A 22,361-nucleotide genomic window follows, 5' to 3' on the forward strand; every position below is an offset into this window, starting at 1 on the left:
GGCATAGATGGTGCACCAACACTGGAAATCCATGGGACTGTTCCACTTCTCTCCCAATATCCATTGTTACACTGTGAAGCTCTTTTGAGCTGCCTGCTGCCCAGATTGACAACAAAAACCCCTCCATCTTTGTAACTGAGGTTTCAGTAGAAGGCATACCACCAGTAGCCCTCTACTCCTTTGCTCTGAGTTTGGCCATTGTGAATCATGTTACTGGGCCTATGCTGAACACTTTTGTATACACAGCCCTGGCCACCAACAGCATTGACATCCTTGACCACCTGCCACCAGACATGGTCACAAGGGTGTTTGTGGGAGTCATGTAAATCAAGCAGCCATCTGCATGGAGCCAGAGGGCCAGTATCATGAACTCTTTTGCAACATCTGTGAAAGGAGGCTTCCATGAGGATAAACCCTTCTTATTTTTAGATTTGGGAGCTATGTCCCTGTTGTAATGGTATAAAAAAATGGATATAACAACTCAACTTAACACACAGGGTAGGTCACAAACACTTTATAGTCATGGAACAAAATATAATATTATGCAGTCAGTGAGCATCCTACTCAACTGTAAAATAAATGTACCTGCACCCCCAAAAATACAAACAACAGTCTAAACAACAATGCAAGTTTCCCAACATAGCACTAAACACAGCTATCTGCTAGGAACATAATATCCAAATGCATTCATTCCCATCCCAACAACTGCAAAAGACAAAAAAAAAACACTACAGGAATGTAGACCAACAAGTAGACAAACATCATAAGCAGAACAACAGTATGATACAAGTCTAACAGTTTTGCCTGCTACAGTAATACAAAAGGCTGTATGCATAAATGTGTGTGTGTGTGTGTGTGTGTGTGTGTGTGTGTGTGTGTGTGTGTGTGTGTGTGTGTGTGTGTGTGTGTGTGCGCGTGCATGCTCGTGTGTGTGTGCGGTTGTGCGCGCACACTTGTGTGTGTGTGTGTGTGTGTGTGTGTGTGTGTGTGTGTGTGTGTGTGTGTGTGTGTGTGTGTGTGTGTTTCCTGACCCGATAAACTACATTCCAGATTACTTAAAACACTGCAGGTGTACAGCACATCACAGCCATTTCTCAGCATAATAAAAAGGAGTAGTTGTTTGGAAGAATATCTACCATTCTGTATATTCTGAAATTATTCTTAATAGTCACATAGCAAAAATGCTGAGTCTAGCAGGCTTATCAGCACTTGATAAACAAAAGCACTCTTACCTAGCTTAATGGAAAATCAATAGCCCATGTCATACTTCTAATCAGAACCAGATCCAGCACTAGGCAACCTAGGTGGGTCCCTAGGGCCTGTGTTGGTCTATGATATACAGAGTGCTGTTGTTTCCCCATGCAGTAAGTGCAATCCTTCTGTTACGTATGTGTGTGTCTGTGTGTGTGTGTGTGTGTGTGTGTGTGTGTGTGTGTGTGTGTGTGTGTGTGTGTGTGTGTGTGTGTGTGTGTGTGAGTGGGTGCGTGCATGCATGCATGTGCGTGTGTGTGTGTGTGTGTGTGTGTGTGTGTGTGTGTGTGTGTGTGTGTGTGTGTGTGTGTGTGTTGCCTGACCCCATAAACTACATTCCAGATTACTTAAAACACTGCAGGTGTACAGCACATCACAACCATTTCTCAGCATAATAAAAAGGAGTAGTTGTTTGGAAGAATATCTACCTTTCTGTATCTTCTGAGATTATTCGTAATAGTCACATAGCAAAAATGCTGAGTCTAGTAGGCTTATCACCACTTGATAAACAAAAGCACTCTTACCTAGCTTAATGGAAAATCAGTAGCCCATGTCATACTTCTAATCAGAACCAGATCCAGCACTAGGCAACCTAGGCAGCTCCCTAGGGCCTGTGTTGTCTGGAGGGCCTTCCTTAGTTGTAAAACAAATAAAAATGTTCCGTAAATAAGGCAAATACAAGCATTTGATGTCTCTAAACACAGCAGCTCTTTAGGATCTGGTGGGAGACTTCTGCTAAGAACAGAAAGCTCCAGAAAATTTAGCCTTAGGACATTATCCTAATGTCATCTTAAGAAAAAAAAATGTGCAGAATGTTTAAGTAGGTAGGACAGAGCAGGCAGCTAAGCAAGTGGATCGTAATCCAGAGTAACTATGCTGCAAATGGAGGTTATATAATTCCAAGGGTAGGCTTATGCTGCAAACAGAAGTTATACAAATCCATGGATATGCAATGCAAATGGACAGAGCTGCTAGCCAAGTGGATCATAATCCACAACAACAGAGAAAAGATACAAATAGGTCTATGTGTGTGTGTGTGTGTGTGTGTGTGTGTGTGTGTGTGTGTGCGTGCGTGCGTGCGTGTGTGTGTGTGTGTGTGTGTGTGTGTGTGTGTGTGTGTGTGTGTGTATAAAGTGCCTTGTTTAGATGGGCTGTCTTGTTAAGTGACTCTGTTCAGAGTTAAACCTTGAATATATATGTGTTTATTTATTTATTTGTTGCAGCCTGACATTGTCAGTCTCAAGAGTTTTGATTCTGTGTTCTTTGTCAGTGTTGCAAGTTGTAGCACAGTCCTAATTACTGTGCTCATTTGTGTTATCAACCTTCTAACTTTTGGGGTTTTATTGAAAGAAATAGACTGAAGAAGGTCAATAAAACCCCAAAAGTTAGAAGTTTGACAACACAAATGAACACAGTAATTAGGACTGTCCATTGAGATCCATGGGATATAACAGTAGTAAACAGGATATAATACTATGCAGCTAAATTAATAACAAATAAAGTTCTACCACAAGAACACAGGGTAGTAAGAGAAAGGAAGGGGATAAATTGAATACCATCATGGAAGTATCGAATTGAGAAAACTATAAGAAATTAAGACAAGAAGTGTCACTGTTAGAAGAGTATAAAAGAGGGAACAGATCAACAGAAATACTCAGAAAGATACACATGATAAAAGTAATGCACAGTATCAGAAGAGATCAAGATCTATCACGCACTATTGCAAATAGCAAACTAAAAATCTCAGCACAAGCAGAAAAATGTAGAAGATATGCAGATACATATAAAGGAAAAGTACAAAATAAGCAATTTATTGATGACCCCAAAATGTTCTACAGAGAATTGGGAAACAAGGCAAAAGTAATTGAAAGACCGCCAAAAAAAAGAAATAGATGCATTTTGGAGAAATATCTACGAAGATCCTGTGGAACATAACAAAGATGCTAAATGGATAGACGTAAAAGACAGAATAACAAGTTCAAATGTACAGGATATGAAATGAGATGAAGAACTGGTCAGAGACTGAAATAAATATAAGAAAAGCCTCCAATTGGAAAACCACAGGCCCAGATGAAGTACCTAACTTCTGGCTAAAAGTATTAACATATTTGTATGAATATTTAGCCATGAGTAATAACTATTTATATGCACACCCTGAACAGACACCAGCCTGGTTAACAACAGAAAAAACAATGTTCCTACTTAAGAGTGAATCTGCAAGTTATCCTAAAAACTGTAGACCAATAACTTGCCTTCTAACAGCATATAAACTATACACCAGTACTGATACTGACATAGTTGATAGTCATTTAGAAAACAAATCAATCATGGCAATAGAACAAAAGGGTAATAAAAGAAAGTCATATGGAACAAAGGATCATTTATTGTTAAATAATGTCATAATGAACAACTATAATGGAATAATGGAGAATTGTAAAAAAGGGGAATGAATCTAAGTATGGCATGGATTGACTACAAAAAGCATTTGACAGTATCCCATATTAATGAATAAACGAGTGCTTAAAAATGTATAAGATATATCCTACACTGATCAATTTCATTACAGGGACCATGAAACAGTGTCAGACCACTTTGCAATTTAGCCATGATAAAAGACACATTATTATTCCAGGGATAAACATTCAAAGGAGGATATCTCAGAGTGACTCTCTGTCACTGCTTCTGTTTTCTCTTGCCCTTAACCCATTAAGCTGTCTACTTAACGCATTAGGCCATGGCTATAATTTGGCTCCTGGTAAACAACAAAGTGTAAAGTCAAAGTCAAAGTAAACTTTATTGTCACTTGGAAGTACACGTGTAACCTAAACGAAATTTCATGCATCAGCTCAATTCTTGAGATTACAAAGGAAAGTGAAACAACACATACAAGTAGAGGCATAAACATAACTAACAAATATGATATTACTTCCAATACACACAAGAAAGAGCAGAGATGTTTACCAACACTCATATCTGAAAAGAATACCCTCCCCTGAATTAAATTAACTACCCTATTTAAAGTAATACAAAATGCACTACAGATTGAAATGCCTATGTTATATTGCACTTGGGTGAGTTAAATAATACTGATTATGGATATAATAAATAAATATTGATCTTAGAATATATGTAAGTATATATTGCACAAATAAATAAAAACTTACTTATGTGTCCAAACCCATGGAACTAGTGCCCAAGTTCAAAAGTCTAATCAATGTAGGGTAGAAACTGTTACTGAATCTTGTAGTCCTGCAGTGGATGCTGTGATATCTCCTGCCCAATGCCAGATGCTTAAACGGTCCATGCTCAGGATGCGTGTTGTCCTGTATTATTTTGGTGGCCTTTCAGATGCTTCTTAGAGAATAAAGATGTTGTATCAATGTAAGACTGGAACCCTCACCACTCTTTGTAGTGCCTTCCTTTCTGTAACTGTGCAGCTTCCAAACCATACTGTGAAGTTGCAATGAGTGTTCTATCTTTTGCACCTCTATACAAGGTGGAGAGATTATGAGGAGGAAGCTTAGCTTTTTTCAGCCTTCTTAAAAAGTGAAGGCATTGGTGCACTTTCCTGACCAGTTGGCTGGTGTTTCCCAACCAGGAGAGATCCTCTGATATGTGTACACCTAGGATTTCTGTACTATTAACCCTCTCCATACTCTCACCATTGATCCTGAGGACTGTGTGGTTTGTTCTCCTTTCCCTGAATTGATGATAATCTATTTGGTCTTGCTTACATTCAGGTCAAGGTTGTTCCCCTCGCACCATCTGATCAGTGATGCCAACTCCTCTCTGTGAGCCCTTTCAACCACCTTTGTAATGAGCCCCATGATTGTCATCAGCAAAATTGATGATATTGTTGGACTTATGCTTAGCATAGCAGTGATGAGTCAGGAGGGTGAATAACAGTGGGCTAAAAGCACATTCCTGTGGAACCCCGGTGTTAATTGTGATGCACTTTGATGCGTTCTTACCTGAACACACTCTCTGTGGTCTCTCAATCAGAACGTCCAGGATCCAGTTACAGAGATGTTTACTGATTCCTAAATGTGCCATTGTTCACTGTGCATTAGTGCCACTGTAGTAAATGCAGAACTGAGGTCTGTGAACAGCATCCTCACATAGCTGTCTTTGCCCTCTAAAAGCTGCTACTGGTATGGCATTAGCAGTGGATTGGTGAGCTCTCTATGCAGACTGTAGAGCGTCAAAATCAGAAGGTAGGCATGATGAAAGAGGCTTTCTGATCAATTGCTCAAAACACTTCATAATAGTGACTGGTCTGTAGTTGTTAAGGCTGGAGGGAGTGGTTTTCTTAGGTAGTGGGATGATGCTAGTTTCCTTATAGCATGAGGGTACTTTTGCCATGGTAAGAGAGGTGTTAAATATTTCCTTGAGCACTGTGCATAGTTGATCAACACAGCCTTTTAACACCCTTCCCAGTATGTTGTCTGGGCCAGCAGCCTTTCTAGGGGTCCACTCTCTGGGTCTATATTAAATCCTCAAAGAGGCATTCCATTGAATGCCTCTTCATCGACACGTAATCTGCGAAGTCACTAAGCCGTGAACAATCACAACAGCAATTTTTTTCCCTGGGAAAGAAATCGCTTGCCCTCAAGACACAAACACATTACTGCAAAAATAAAGAGGGGGCTTTGCTCCCCATACCCCCCCCCTAACTAAATATACCAACTCTGAGATTGCACTACAGTGGAGAAAACAGCAAACCAACAGGGATCGCCAAGCAATTTCTTTCCCAGGGAAAAAAATCACTGATGTTAACGTTCGCGGTTTAGTGACTTCAATGGAATGCCTCTTTGAGGATATGATATAGACCCCACTCTCCTTAGCTCTCTTCTTACCTCCTCTGTGCTGAGGCTGAGTACTGCATTCTTCTTATCAGTGGATAGCTTTAGTGCCAACCTGTTGTTTTTTCTTCAAATCTACCAAAGAAGATGTTCAAGCTATCTAGAAATTCAATGCTTTCTTCACAATGTGCTGACCTGATTTTGTAGTCAGTGATCGCCTATATGCCTTGCCATAGTCTCCTTGCATTCTTCATGTCTTCAAAGTTGCTCTGTACCTTTCTGTCATACTCCCTCTTAGCCTCCTTTATACTCCTCCTCAGATTACCTCTTGCTACACTTAGAGCTGCTTTGTTCTTAGCCCTGTAAGCTGCATTTCTCTCCTTCAGAAACTCATATACCTTAGGGGTGAGCCATGGCTTGTGGTTAGCTCTGATAGTGATACTCTTGGTATTTGTTACCCCATCAACACAGTTTGAAATGTATGCCATCACTACCTCAGTGTATTCATCAATGTTCAGATGCTGATTCACTGTGGCTGCCTCCTTGAAGACATTCCAGTTGGTTCTTTCAAAGCAGTCTTGGAGGGCCTCCACAGCTCCCTCAGGCCATACCCTAATTTGTTTCTTTGCAAGTTTCTCTCTAACCAGTGCAGGTTTGTAAGCTGGCAATAGCAAGATGGTATAATGGTCAGAGTTTCCCATTTATGGAAGTTGCACTGCCTTATAAGCTTTCTTTAAATTAATGTACACCTTGTCCAGGATATTATCACCCCTTGTAGGAATGTCCATATACTGATGGTGACATGGGAGTACTTCTTTCAGATCTGCCTTATTAAAGTCAATAGCTGCCACGTGTACAAAGTGAGGATATTAGTTCTGCAGCTCACCCATGTGATTGCATAGTTTATTTAGAGCCTCAGGGGTATTAGCACTAGGTGGGATATACATCACTGTTATACTGACCCCATTCAGCTCCCTGGGAAGTTAAATGGTCGACACTTAATGGACAGGAAGTCTAAGTTCTCACAGCAGTGTGATAGCATGATTTCAAAATTACTAAGTTGTTAACCCAGATGTAGATTCCACCTCCACTGGCCTTTCCACATAGTGTATGTTTTCTGTTTGCACAAAACAGCATCAAATTCTCTAAGTTTACTGCACTACCATTTATCTTGTCATGCAGCCACGTCTCAGTAATCAAAAATAAGCAAGTATTTCTAACCTTGTTCTTGTTGGATAGTTCCAGTCTCAAGTAGTCCATCTTGCTATCCAGTGATCTCACATTAGCTATCAATATAGTTGGTAGTACAGGCCTGTAGGAGTTTGCTTTTAACCTTTCATCAGTACCTGCTCTGTAATCTCTTTTCCTTGTTTTCTGGCATCTCGTTCTCTTTTTTTTCTTGTCCCACATATTCCAGAAAACTGTTCTACCAGTTTCAGCCACTTTAGAGTGTGAAGAGTTAAAATACCCAGATGTTGTAGCTCTGTGAAAGTAATAGGCCCCAGATACTCTGCAGAATTCAAGGCATCCAATCAGCAACATGTAGATGTTGACTGTTTAATTTCCAGTGACTTCTGTCTATTACAAGTTATTGTGTCTTCAACTGGAAGTACAGACATTGATTTTTTCAAGATTTCCTGTGCAAAAGAAGGCAAAATATCCATATCTCCTTGAATGAACTGACGCAGCTGCAGCCACACAGTGCACCACCATTTTTTGTTTTGTTTTGTTTTAAAGACCTCTCATCTTCTTTTTGTGGATGATTTAAAATTGTATAGTTCCTCAGATGAGGAACTGAAAGCATAATTGCAAGCGGTTAAAACTTTTTCAGATGGTATAAGAATGTAATTTGGTCTTGATAAATGTGCAAAAGCAATCTTTAAAGCAGGAAAGCTGCAGCACTAAGAAGACATCAGTTTGGGACAGGAATGTGACATAAAAGAACTTGAGCTAGAGGGAGTGTATAAGTATTTGGGAAATTATGAAGGATCAACAATAAAACATGAACAAATGCGAACAAACCTCATTAAAGAATATTTTAGAAGGCTTAAATTAATAATAAAAACAGCATTGACATCAAGGAATAAAATCCAAATTATAAACCTGTTTGCTCTTCCTGTCTTAACGTACAGCTTTGGAGTGATTGATTGGCCCCAAAATGTGTTGGACAGGTTAGATAGGAAAACAAGAAGGATGCTTCATTCTTATCAAGTGATTTATAAAAATCTGTGCATACCAAGATTATATATCCTACATTCTGAAGGAGGTATGGGCCTCCTGGAAATTGATTACATGTATAGATCTGTAATCGTGGGACTGCACACATATCCGTTGACTTCACAAGACCTAAATGTAGTGAAAGTTCTTAAACATGAGGAGAAAATGTTTAAGATGAATTCCCTGCTTAGTTTAGCAGAAGTATGTCAGCGTCAAGCGAAAATGGAAATCAAACCACAAGTAGATAAAAATCAGGCAACAACTGAATGCGCCAAAAAAAAAAAAGAATATAAGGTGAAAGATCAGACGAGAAGGCAGGAAATGTGGAAAATGCATAAATATAGCTGCAAGTATAGGAAACTCTTGTAACAACCTTATGTTGATCAGGATCGAATGCAGGAATGGTTAAAGAGAGGTGAATTTAAAATAAAATATGAAAGGATAATACTGGTGGCCCAAGATAGTGGACTACATACATGTTGGTTTACAAAGTCCATTGGACATGTAGGAAAAACAGACAAATGTAGTTTTTTTCAAAATAGAAATGGAAATAGTTACACATCTTGTAGCTGGTTGTGATATACTAATGGCAGCAGTATTGTATATATGAAAGGCATAATAATGTGATAAGACTGTTGAATTGGGATTGTGCAAACATTATGGTACTGAAGTGGCTGAAAAACATTGGAAATATGAGCCACAAAGGATCATAGAAAATGATGAAGTTTGTATCACATGGGATCACCCACTACCGACATTTCAAAATATAAATACAAGAAAGCTAGACATAGTAGTCCATAAAAAGAAGACAAAAGTAGCATTGATTATTGAAATTGCTACACCCATTGACTAAACTGTCTTATGTAGTGAGATACTCAAAGTCATAAAATACCTGTATTCGCAGGCAGAAATGAGGGCAATGTGGAAGAAGGATACCCAAACAGTTCCAGTAGGAGTAGGGGCAATAGGTCATATAAAAAAGAATTTACAATCATACATGGATATGTTACCAATACATGTAACTCCACACGAATTGCAAAATAAGTCATTATTGGGCACATTATGGGTGCTGCAAACAGCACTTCTGACTATCATCCAAGACTGAAACAATGCTAATTTCATGAACTTTAATCGTACTTTGACTAAGGAATGGGAACCATTCCCGTCATGGTATTAGAAATCCAAAAGACTTGGAGAATTTAAAAAAAAAGTGCAAACAATAACAAACATTTTTCACAGCATGCTTCATCAGGCTAAACATTGTGTGATTTATGTACTTTATGTTGGTAACTTTCGTTATTTATACTATGCAAAATTGTTTGCCAGCAGCAACCTCTTCATTAATATTAATGTGTTCTCTTTAATGTGGAATTATTCCAGTAACTTTTACTTCTGCATAGATTGCATGTATTGACTGATACTGGTTGACTATAATGACAGAGTCGACTTGTATATATTACAGACCTACATGAAATAACTTCAGAAATGCTAGACAAAATGATATTGAAATACTGAACATCGTGAAGAAGTATGAACCAAAAATGCAGTAACTAATCAGTATAAACCATGGCCAGACTGGTTGAATGAAGCCCTGCTTATAGCACAGTCTGTGTGGAAGTTAATGGTGATCTGGGTACAAGTGGAAGTGACAGGGTAATGGGATAGATTCAGTGACCGACAGTCACTCATCCTCTACTATAGGAGGAACATGCACTTATCTTGCTCTGGTATCAACATCTGTGGCTCAGGGCAGCATGAGTCTAGAGTAACATGGGAGAAGAAGCTTGTGAGAGATAATGTTATTGTTTAGGTAAACGTAGGTATGCAAAAGTATACATCAGTGAAGGAGTTTAGTGGAGCTAAAGAACAGGGAATGGGCTAGAAAAACAACAATATGATGCCATGGAGGATTTGTTTTATTTATTCATTTTTTTTAATATTGTCCTTATTTATCTGGGTAAGTCAACTAAATAAAAGATTTCCAGTGGTAACCTATGAGCCCCATCTAATAAAAAAATGTGTCTAAGAATAGGCAGGCAGTTGGAGAAAATCATATTTCCAGAGTACATAAAGTGACTCACTAAGAACAGATAGCCTGTACACAATGATCTATGACCCTTAGCTTTCTGTCTTTATGTCTATCCTTCATGGATGCTGCAGCTAAAGCAATGAATGAGTTAATGGAAATGATGCCTTGGTAGTTGTGGGGGATTCAGCGGCAGAAGGAGCTTACTATAAGGTACAACATTGGTTTCAGCAATATCGTATAGCAGACATAGATGGCATAACACGAGTAAGTATGAAACTAATATTTAACATGCTCATCTGCCAACAGAATTTTCATGGAAACCCAGAAAATTGTGTCCAGTTAGTGTGCAAATAGTCAAATTCTGAATAAACATGTAAAAGAAATGTGCCACATTACAAGATAGTCTTTTCCAGATCTTGCTAACATGTGTAGAGAAGCTAGAACCATTAGATAGTTTCCTAATCCCAGTTAGAGAAAGTTGAAACCTATAAGCTGACCTAAAGTCATGGTGTCATTCCTTTGCATTCCAGGAAATGAAAAGGTGAGGGGCAATTGGGGTGGGGGGTAGTTCCATAGTTTAGGGACTATTTGAATTATGTTAGAACAGTAACTTGATTGCATTCAAACTACTGTAAAGTATAAAGCAAAGAACAATTGTTGATTCACATATTCTGCTGCAGTGCTAGGAAAACTTTTATAGCCTTAGTCTCGTGTTTTCAAACAAACTGCAACTCAAAGCTAATGTATATGTGTAAGCAGATTTATTCAGGTAGTATATAGCAGTGAAAAGGGGATAAAGAATGGCAATAGCCTTGTAAAATGTCTGAGTTTCTTTTTCCCTCAGTTGAAACAATATATTTATGCCTATAAAACTTGTAGGTATTCAGAAAGGTCAAAAACGTGACTTTGCTGCTGTGTGCTCAGATGAGACAGAAAAGTACCTCACAGATGTTTGTGAGCATTATGAGATTCTGGTAAGTTTTTCCTCCTCAACATTCGCATGCTGCTTAGTATTCTTCATTTCTGGGGCTTTTTGTTTTAGCTTGCTAAAATGTTTAGAACTCTAGTCAGGTTGTGTACTTTTAGCACTTCCTATAGTAATTTCCTTAGAATATATCCATTTGATGGTGATTCATTCTCTTCTAGTCAGCTAGCCATTTCTAGTATAGAATTAAGCTAGAAACCAGATCCCAGAGAACATCAGTAAAAATCACAGGAAACCTTATTGTGTAAAAAAAAATATTGAGTGCTTTCGTCAAGAGTAACCAAAACATCATCAGAATACCAGTTTCCTGTGTTTTTTACTGGCGATCTCTGCGATCTGGTTCTAGCTTCATTTTGGAGGTTCTTAGTTTGTTATTTCTAGTATAGATGCTGCAACACTTTCAGAATATTGTATTTTACTATGTACGTCCTTTATTTCCACAGGCTCTGCTCTTGTAGGCTGCTCTATCATATGTAAATTCTGGCATATCTCTTTAAATTCAGTATTTTTTTCTATGTACCTTTTAGCAATACTTTTTTTTTATTATTCTTTTTTGTCTTGTTACAGCTTTCTCTCATTATGCCCTGATCTTTGTTTGATCTGTGCTCTCTAAGGACTTTCTCTGTTTCTAAATTAGACAGAGGTATAACTGTAGGCATATTCACTTGCAGGCTCTCCTTCCCACACTGATAAGGCATTTTATCAGATGGACTACCTTATTTGCATTCCTTCATAAAACATTAAAGATGAACAAAAATGTTCACTATTTTTATGTAAAGGGTTTCACTTCAGCACCTGCACAAGCTACTATCCTAAGCACAGTTTTATTGCTATCTCAGTAATGTGATTTTTCTTGTCACCATGAGTGCACTCTGTTTCAACTGCCTTGATAATAATGGTTTTCTGTTTACACACATGCAGCCCAATAGTAGCTTATCCATAGTGCCTGAATCTAACACATCTTAAAGTTCTCTACCATCAATTAAGGTATTGCAATTCATTTTGTGGTAGCATAGTAACAGAATGCATACCCAATTAATATATATTATATTAATATAATGTACTACTTCTATATACTGTACATACCATGATTAGTAGCATACACTTTAGAAGTTATGTATTTTAACTTGTATAATAGCATACTAGTATTAAAACCAAATCTATGTGCATGAACCCATTTTTCCACATTTATACAGAGTATATACAGATGGTACTTTTCATTGTCTTACCAATACCTGCACACATTTTACTACTTGTCTATACTGCTGAGTTCTGTTTGTCAAAAACAGACCTCCTGGCACACACAATAAAAGTACTAGAGTCAGTGTCTCCTTTTGCAACCATTTACTGCATTATCCATACAAAATTAGCTGATCATTTAATTTTTAAATGCAATATTCAAATATCAGACTGCAAACTATAACATTTGATATCAGCATGTAATACCGACCTTAATATATATCAATGAATACCAGTTGACATACCCCCTGCCTGTTCCAACCAATTCTTTCCCCAACCATGGACATGCCCAGTGACTCCTCAACTCCATTATGACTCCTGAGTTAGCACAACATTATTGTCCCTTTAAAATAATCAAACAATTATCTGCTGTTCAGAAAAGTGGAAGGGTATGGAAGGGAGATGTAAAGGAAAGTCCACATGGCCTTAACCCACAAGAATGTGCACCTGCTGTTCCACCCTCCCTTCCAGAAGTAATAGAATGATGATGTCCTAATCTGCCTGGTAAAAGAGGAAATTTAACACATTTCAGTATTTTGTATTTGGAGTGCTAGCTGTAAATTGAATATATACCACCCAATGTCTTTAAAATGTACATAGTCTAAACAATAACAATCTGGGTCAAGTTTGTTCAGACTAGGGTGGTCACTCACAAAAAATATCATATTCTTAGCTGCTCTAGCTATTCTATGATTCTAAAACCTGCATTTGAATTCAATTGATGATTTCTGAGCTCCAATCCAGTGTATTTTTGGCAATATGGATGAGCAGGCTCTTAACATATCCAGAACATTCTGATACAAGATGTTTAAATCAGCAAAAATGTTGCTGAGGAAGATACACTTAGAGGTATATACTAGCACACTACCTACCAAGTGGATCATTAATGCCATGGGGATTCTAGTCATGTTGAACAATTTCTCCATTGAAGGTAATAACTGAGGCCAAGTTAATTCTGGAATGCCTTTCCATTCTACTGTCTAGAGTACAGAGCCAAGCCCAAGGTTTTATCCATTTAACTTTTATGGAGGCTCATAAAGCTGCTGTATGGAAGATCATTTATGGACATGAAAGGAATATACAAGGATTAATTATTGTATAGGGTTTAAAAATGCATTTGATTTCCATCAACCTGTGCTCTGAAGTGCTCCCTATTCTAAATGAGTGAGAAGTGAACTCTTTTCTGAATGAGTGAGAAGTGAACTCTTTGGGTGCAATGACCTAACTGGATAGGGTTTTTCTAAACATATTGTTCACATATGTAAGAGACTAGGACCTGCCTCCCATGTGCTGAAATACCAGTTGGTGTTCCTATGCTCCTCCTGCTAATTTTAGAATGCTACAGCCCAAAGGATTGGACACAATGCCAGTGTTCTTTATGCAAATAAATAACCTAGCCATGACCCATTTGGTCTGTTTTGGGTTTCTTTAACCAAATTGAAACAAGACTGTTAATGCTACATCTGACCAACATAGTTATTGTAATAGTTCATTAACTCTGAAAACCCTGTGTACATCCATGTGGTACATGGTACATCCTTGCAATTTATTTTATATTGGAGAAACAGGTAGAAGCTTTAAAACCCGCTTCCAAGAACATATCAGAGACATAAAAAACAAAAAACTGGAAAGTCCTTTGGGAAGTCACTTTGTACTTTTTCATCATATTAAATCTGAAGATTTAATGGGATGTATTTTAGAAAAAGTTGAGGTATGTTTGGGGAATGTACAAATATAAAAGATAAATTAAGAAAATATTTTTTTTTCATTTTAAAATATAACACTTTGGAGCCATTTAAGCTCAATAAAGAATGTAATTGGAAATATGTTATATAATTAAGGTTACTGAATAATTGTATAATTCTTTGATGGAATGAGTTTTAGTTGTATTGAAGGTGTAGTGAAAATTTTGATTTTTACACTTTGAAGGCTTTTGAGCCGAAGCGCTACGTTCTTAATAAATTTGTACTACTTTTTATTGGTTTGTGGCCAAGTTGTTGTGTTTTTTTTTTTTTTTTTTTTTGCAATATACTGCTTTGGTGTGGTTACTATTAATGTGTTTATGGCCACTGACCCTACGAACAACATTCCTCGACTTTTCATAGATGATTTGGGAGATGGTACACAACGGTCAATGAAGCATTATGTTTTCCAGCTAAATGAAATAAGCTCCAAATCTATGAATGTCTCAGCTAATATTGTTACTTCCACTCCAGCAAATATATGGGATCGTTATGTGGGTGAGCGAAGTCGGTGCTTTATTAACGCTTTTCAAACAGTGGTCTCTACAGGTATGGTTTCCTAATCTGCTAAAGTGTGTGAACTAAATGAAAAATTACAAAGTTTACTACAGAAAGAAAGCAGTACACATATGAATGTTCTTTGCCTTAAGAGATATGTGGACTTAAATATAACTCCTTGAGGCTTAAGCACGTCCAAAATGCCCACTACTCCATTTGATTTACAAAACCCAGATGACATCAATTTTAGAAAAAGGTGGATTGAGGTTGCGCATCTATGTCCCATGGAGTGGGTATGGATTCTTATATAAAGAGACCTTCTTAAACAATGCAAATTGAAAGAAGAGGTATTACTGGTGAGTGCTGAACTTCAAAAACATTTTAGTGCTGGGAAAATGGATGAATTGTTGTGACAAATTAATGTTAAATTGTTAGACCTTGAACGAGAACTAATAGAGAGAAAAGCAATAAAATTAGTAGGGATATCAAAGATTATAGAACTGACATGGCGTTTCTATGGAAACACAGTCCAATAGGTCAACTTCTTCATGTGGGAGGGGAAGACGTTTTAATAATACTTCCGCTTCCATGTCTGTCTCTTTCGCAACTTCAGAAGACGCAGAAGCTACTACAGAGGGTGAGAATGAAAGTGAAAACTATTCACCATTATCAGTAGAACAAAATCCAACAGACCTCAACAACGGCTTTTGGAGTAATAACAACAATAAATTCCAGGGGAGAAAAAGAGGTCGCAATGACTGGGGTCAGCAGAGGAATCCAGGAATAAACCCTAAGAAATACAACAAGAGAACACAGTGGAATTGAAAGGTGCCACTCTTTAGTATTAAATTTATCTGAAATTTTATATCTCTGATGTAGTACTTTCTTTATTGAATTTGGGATAAAAACTTATCCCCACAACCTTACCTAGGTTACATGTCTTGAAAAGTGAATTATTTCAATTGGGAAGGAAACTGCATTTAATTGATTTTTTAGTAAACAAGATAATGGGGAGCAAGTTGTATTTGATGAAAGTTTGGATGATTCTTTGCATTCTTGTTCCTCTTTTCAGGAAGATTTAAGTGATGATGTTATTAATGCCTATAACACTTTGGATACTAGTAAAATACATGTTACTTGTCAGATTATTCCCCCATATATTAATAGGAATATACAAAGTTGTAGTTCTACTTTGAATTTTTAAGTTGAAAAATTATATTATGAATATATGCAAAACAAACAATGTAAAATATAATTTAATGAAAGAACAATAGTCTGCCTTTATAGAGTTTTGTGCAGATCGAAGAATGGTGGTGAAGCAGGCTGACAAGGGGAATCAAATTTTGATATTAAATCATGTCCAATATTTGGAAATGTGTTATGCTCACTTAAATAATGGAGAGGTATATGAAAAATGTGATATAACTAAATATATGCAGCTATTGAGTACAAATGTTTGTTAAATAAAGGTTTACGGTTGGGATAATTTACAAATAATGATTTCCAAAAGAAGTTTAATGTTGACAATACCTGTATAGCATTATTTTACTGCTTACCCAAAACACATAAAGACACTGAGAATTTGAGTGGAAGACCAATTGTTTCTATAGAGAAGTATTTCTTAAAAAATGTTTATATCTTGTTACATGAGTATTTAAAAACTTATGTTATGACTATACCATCTTACATTAAGGACAGTCAAGATTTTTTGAGTAAAATGAATGGGTTAACCTGGAAAGACACTGGGCTGGATTCACAATGGCTCGCATGGAGTCTAAGAATAGAGTAAGACTCCATGCAGCCATCATGTCCGACGAGCGATCCAGGAACAGCCTGTAGGGGCATGTAAGAGAGCTCCTAAAACGGCTCTTACATGGACAGGGCTGGGACATGCAAATCACCTCAATTGCAGGCGAAAGGCATGCAAATGAGGTAGATTTGCGATTCAGGAAACCCGAACCTGTCCGAGTAAGAGCAGTGTTATTTGCAGAAATGTACTCAGTTGACAACTGAGTACCATTCTGCAAATAGCAAAACAGAGCCGTGACAGCTCCAAATAAAGGTTGCATCCAGTGTAGGAAGCATGCCAATGGCCAAATATACGGCCATTGGACATGTTCCCTGATGCAAAATTAAAATAAAAAATAATTTTTTTTCGCCGATTTCCGATGTATAAGCGTAGCGCAGTGCCGCACAAACGGGCTGAGCTCTAAAACCCAGAATACTAAAAATTATAACCCACAAATGTGGATTTTATTGAAATTGTTAATGTACAATGCAAGGGAATGGCAGGCTGAAGACAACATGGCCACCGAGTAGAGGTTGCTAAGGGGGGAAGCTCAGTCTAAGACATGTAACCAAGCATTAGTAGGCAATCCTATGTAAATGAGTGTTAGGATAGTGAATTGCTAGTTTACATAGCAAATGAGCACAGTCAGTGGAGTGTAGGAGTAGGATATGGGGAGTAACAGAGTAGAAGATAGGTGACATCACGAGATGGCTATGTATGAAAGAAGTGAAGCTCATTGGAGCAGAGTGGCATGTGTCCGCTGTCAGTTAGACATCATGGAAAGAGGTGTGTCAACAGGTAGGCTAGGGAAAGCCAAGAAATGGAAGGTGTATACCATGGATAACATCAAAGTTTCTTGCTGAGCGAGCATGCACACATGTGCGCACGTGTAACCCCGAGTAAGGCAGAGTGCGCGCGTGTAAGAGTGATTGCGCGTGTTTAAGCCGGAGTAAGCATGCATAAGGCTGTGTAAAGAGTTGTAAGCACATTTGCACTGGTGTGCACGCGTTTTAATCCGAATAAGCAAGTTTTAGTCCGTGTAAGCATGTGTGCACACGTGTTAGTTGCTGTGCATGTGTTTGCGCTTGTGTGCGCGACGCTCACCCGAGGAAACAGAAAGGAAAAAGAAAGCACAACAAATAGTAGGAAGCTACCAGGGAGTACTAGCAGAGCTAGCAGGTGAAAACAATCAGAATCAGGCAATTACACAGGCAGTACACTAACCCAGCCCAGCCTAGCACTTAAAACTCTGCCAAACAACAGTCCATTATGTTTCTTATAACAGACACTGCAGTAAGCTAATAGAAGTGAAAACTGAAAAAGCTTTACTGAGACAAAGAAATGTTAGGGGCTGCCATTGCTGTTATAAGGCGACATATTCAACATGCTGAGGGTGGTGATAATGGAAATGCTGCTGGACAACCCACAGTGAGGAGACGGAGAAGAGTGTACAGGCCCAGGGTAATCTACCAGGGGCTACATGAGCTGGAGATAGTGGAGCACTATAGAGTGGACAGAGACCTCCTGCAGCAAATTGTTGAGCTGTGCAGGCCACACCTCACACAAAGAACCAACAGAGGGGAACCCATCCCAGTTGAAACCAAGGTATGTGTTGGCCTAAGAATATTAGCAACAGGTACCTTCCAGAGACCAACTGGTGATATGATGGGGATATCACAGGCATCAGCATCCAGGGTACTACACCAGCTCCTGGATGCCATGTCAGCACATGTCGGTGATCATGTATATTTCCCCAAATCCCGTGAGGTATTGGCCAGCAATATGCGTCTCTTCCAGCAAATAGCGGAATACCCTGAGGTAGTGGGTGCAATAGATTGCATGCACATACGCATCAAAGCACCAGCTGGTGAGCGGGGTAGGGTCTGCTTCAACCACAAGGGTTTCCCCTCCATCACCTGCCAGGTCGTGTGTGATGCCCAGGGCATAATACTGAATGTGTGTGCAGGCTGCCCTTGAAGCTACCATGATTCCCATATCTGGCATCTGACGCAGCTGTACCAGACATTTGTCAATGGGGACATCCCACATGGTCACCTAGTGGAGGATGCTGGCTATGCACTGGTGCCGTGGCTGATGACACCCATCAGAAATGCACACATGCCTGAACAGGAATGCCATAATGAGGCACACGCACAAACACGTAATGTAATCGAGCGTGTGTTTGGGCTGCTCATGTCACGGTTCCGATGCATGGACACATCTTGTGGAGCCTTGCAGTACTCACCAACTACATGTACCCAAATTGTCATGGTATGTGCTATGCTACATAATATGATCCTGCAAAAACAGCTGCAGCAGGACCAGCATAGGCCTGGGCCAAACAGCCACCCACCATTGCCAAGGCCATCACAGGGAGAGCGTGACTCAAAGGAGGAACAACCTGAGCCTGCCCCAGTAGGCAGAAGGAGGCGTGCCCAGTATGCTTTGGCCTTGGCAAAGAGGCAACACATAGCACATACACTGGCTCAGTAGGAACTCTGAAAATGATACCCTCTCCGACTTGCACATAGAGTAAAAGGGATGCCTAAGTTGATACTACCTGCTTCCAAACATGTGCAGGGAGTGTAGTATGTGCATCCGACATAGGCAGCCCTGCAGCACCACCTAAGGCATGAATGCCATGTGTTAAGCAATATAAAGCAGTGCTAAACAGCAATTACCACCATGTAGTATATGAAAACAAAATCGCACACACCAACTAGCACAACTGTGGTCAATGTTCAGTAATACTGGGCAATGTCCAGCAATGTTGGTGAATATTGAGCAATGTCGGACAAGCCTGGTCTAAGTAGGACATAGCTGAACAAAAGCCAACATGCTCATATTTGCTTAACAGGCCCTTAAGCAGTCTGGTCTGCTCAGTATGAAAATATAAAGCAGTGATGGGCCTCGAACCCAGGATACTGTGCACTATAGCCAAAATACTGAACCACTAAACCATGACAGTATTGCAGTGGTGCACCTGTATGATGGAATGTTGATAAGTCTATGCAAAGTATTCCATGGAAACACTGCAGGCACAGCATAATCCTTGTTGAGTTATGACACAAAGGTCAGTCCTGCAGTGAGAACAGAACCTGACTTCCAACACACACAGTATAAATGTTAATATTGGTCATGTTCGCACACATCAGCAAATGTAGTGGACCTCAGATAGCAACATACTGAAGGTTCACACTGGGCATGCTCACACACTTGAATAAATGAGACAAACGTCAGGCAACAAAACATGTAATGTCAGAACTGGGCATGCTCACACACTTAGGCTATGTCTGAGTACAGCAGTGGGCCACACATATCTGGCAGTTGCATGTGTTAACCGAGGAACCTGTCACTATACAGCAATCTGCCCTGTGCACAGTTATATGACAACGGACACATCTATAATATAGTGGAACCCTGACATAATCAAATATGTTCTGCAGATACTGAACTTCTTAATGGAAACTGGTAAAGCAAAGATGATAAAGACCTGCAAACAGTATCAGCAGTAAACATTGTGCATCATGAACATAAGCATAGGTTCAGAGGTTGATACTAGGCTATCTGCCCTAGGGCATGTACAAATCTAGCCAGAGTGTGTTTGGCATTCGCAACCCTGTCACATTACTACACTGTGTGTGTGAATAGTAGGTCACACATGATAGCCCATGTACGTTTATGCTAGTATGCCTCTGTCTAGCAGGGACAGAGAGGATATCCCAGGGGTAAATATACAATCACCCATATAGTCGTCAAGATGTTTCCAGTAGGTGGTCAGTGGGTGGCTCTGCCTATGTGAAACTGGGATTACATTCTGTAGTGAGTGGAGCCTCTGGGATAAGAATCTGTCCCTCCACAATGTCCTATTAACATCGGTGCTGAGGTATACGTCCCTGCAGTGTGTAGCTCAAAGGCAGTTGGATATCCTGAGGTGGAGCATGTCCAGTAATACTGGTTTGGGTATAGCTGTAAACAACAGGCACACATCATATCTGAGTAGGTGGTAAGTGACTGAGTAGAACTGGAGTTACTGCATCTGAACTATACAGGGCATCTGTGTGAGTCCCTAGATCTGCTTGGTGAAGACCGTCCGTGGTCAGTACAGTTGCTGCAGGTGTCAGGTAAGGTACACCCCAAATGTGGCATTGTAACCAAGCATGGATGTGATGAGTATAGGGGCACAATGACCTCACTTGATCTAGATGTGAAACCATATGGGATAAGGTGGCACACATAGCAGGAGTGTCCAACCACTTTGGCAATGTGAATGTTAAAGGTGACAGTACAAACAAGTGAAGTCCCCAAACCCCTAACAACTCCTACCGTATGTAATGGAGTACTACCTATGTGGTAATGTGTGGGCATGTTGTTACTCCCAAAGGGGGTGACTATGCAACTAATGGCATTTAGCTGTAGGCCATGGTTCAGGCACCGGTCATCCATCTTTGTGAGACCCTGATTGACTATGCATGTGGCAGCTGGATAGTTGATAATGGCACCCAATTTGCAGTCAAGTGCAAACATGATCAGCCATATTCCCCCTGTGATAGCCTGTATGTAAGATACATATATACTGAGCAAGAGAGATCCCAGGACCAAGCTGTGTGTGATGCCATGTGTAACTTATGTACAGCCAGACATGGCACCTGCAATCCTCACCATGTGGGTGCTATCCCTGATTTAGGTATCAATCCATTGTGTGAGATATGTGCCCAAATTGACGCTGGTGAGCCTATGCATAATTACCCAGTGGGTTATTGTGTTGAATGTTTTTGCAAGGTTCAGGTAGGTTGTATGGATAGCTGTCCCTATGTCGATGGACCTGTTAGCCATTTAAAGAATACCTACAGGTTCAAGAGGCAAGATCTGGCCACAACAATGCTGAAATGAGTAGGACACAGTGTCTGTAGGTTCCCGACGTCTATGTGTAGGAGTCCTATGACAATATGCTCCATAGCTTTGCAGAACAGGCCACATAGGCTTATAGGGCAATATTGTCTGTGGTCCGTTGTGGCACCAACTCTGTGGAGCAGGACCACTGTCACAGTACGCCATTCCTTGGGTACACATCCTGTGGTAACTCCGATATTGAACAGTGATGTAATGTGAGGGTTGTGTTTGTCATGATGCTCGTGTATGATGCAGGCTGGGACACCATCTGGTCACATTGATACTGTGATGTACGCTGTGGGGAGGGCAGCACTCACCTGTTACTGTGTTATGTCAGGGAGGATATACTCTGTTGGGATGGATTGTTGCTCCTTAGGGGGGATGGGTGGGAGACATCTGCACTGAACCTGTTTGCCAGGATGTAGGCAATGCCTGTGGGTTCAGGGTAGATTTAGTCAGTATGCAGTAACTCACAGCATATCAGTGAGTGTCCACCCAGGTTCCTGACATAACTGAAGAAGGCTGTGTGATGGTCCTACATGTCAGGTGCAATTGTCTGGTAGAAGCAGCCCTTAGAAAAGTCTATGAGTGATTGTAGCTGTCTGCTACTACAGATCACAGATGCCTTCCCTGTCTGGGATTGTGCTCTATCATGTAGTAGCGTCCTCTTGACATTGTACAGCTTATTAATGGCTGGGGTCTACCAGACAGGTCCCCTGCCATTGTAGTAGTGTGTCTTGTTGTTAATTGGGAGAGCACAATCCATGCAGTCCACTAGGTGTCCATAGAATGTGTATGTAAAGGATGCAGCAGTGTGAGCCGTATATGCCGCTGTCTCAGGATCTCTGAAGGATACCACCTTGCTACGGTGAAGTGAGATGTTGACTCATGAGAAGTTCACCAAGATTACCCAGGA

The sequence above is a fragment of the Protopterus annectens genome, chromosome 5.part1, assembly GCF_019279795.1.
Source record: "Protopterus annectens isolate FY-2018-M chromosome 5.part1, PAN1.0, whole genome shotgun sequence".
Classification (NCBI taxonomy): Eukaryota; Metazoa; Chordata; order Ceratodontiformes; family Protopteridae; genus Protopterus; species Protopterus annectens.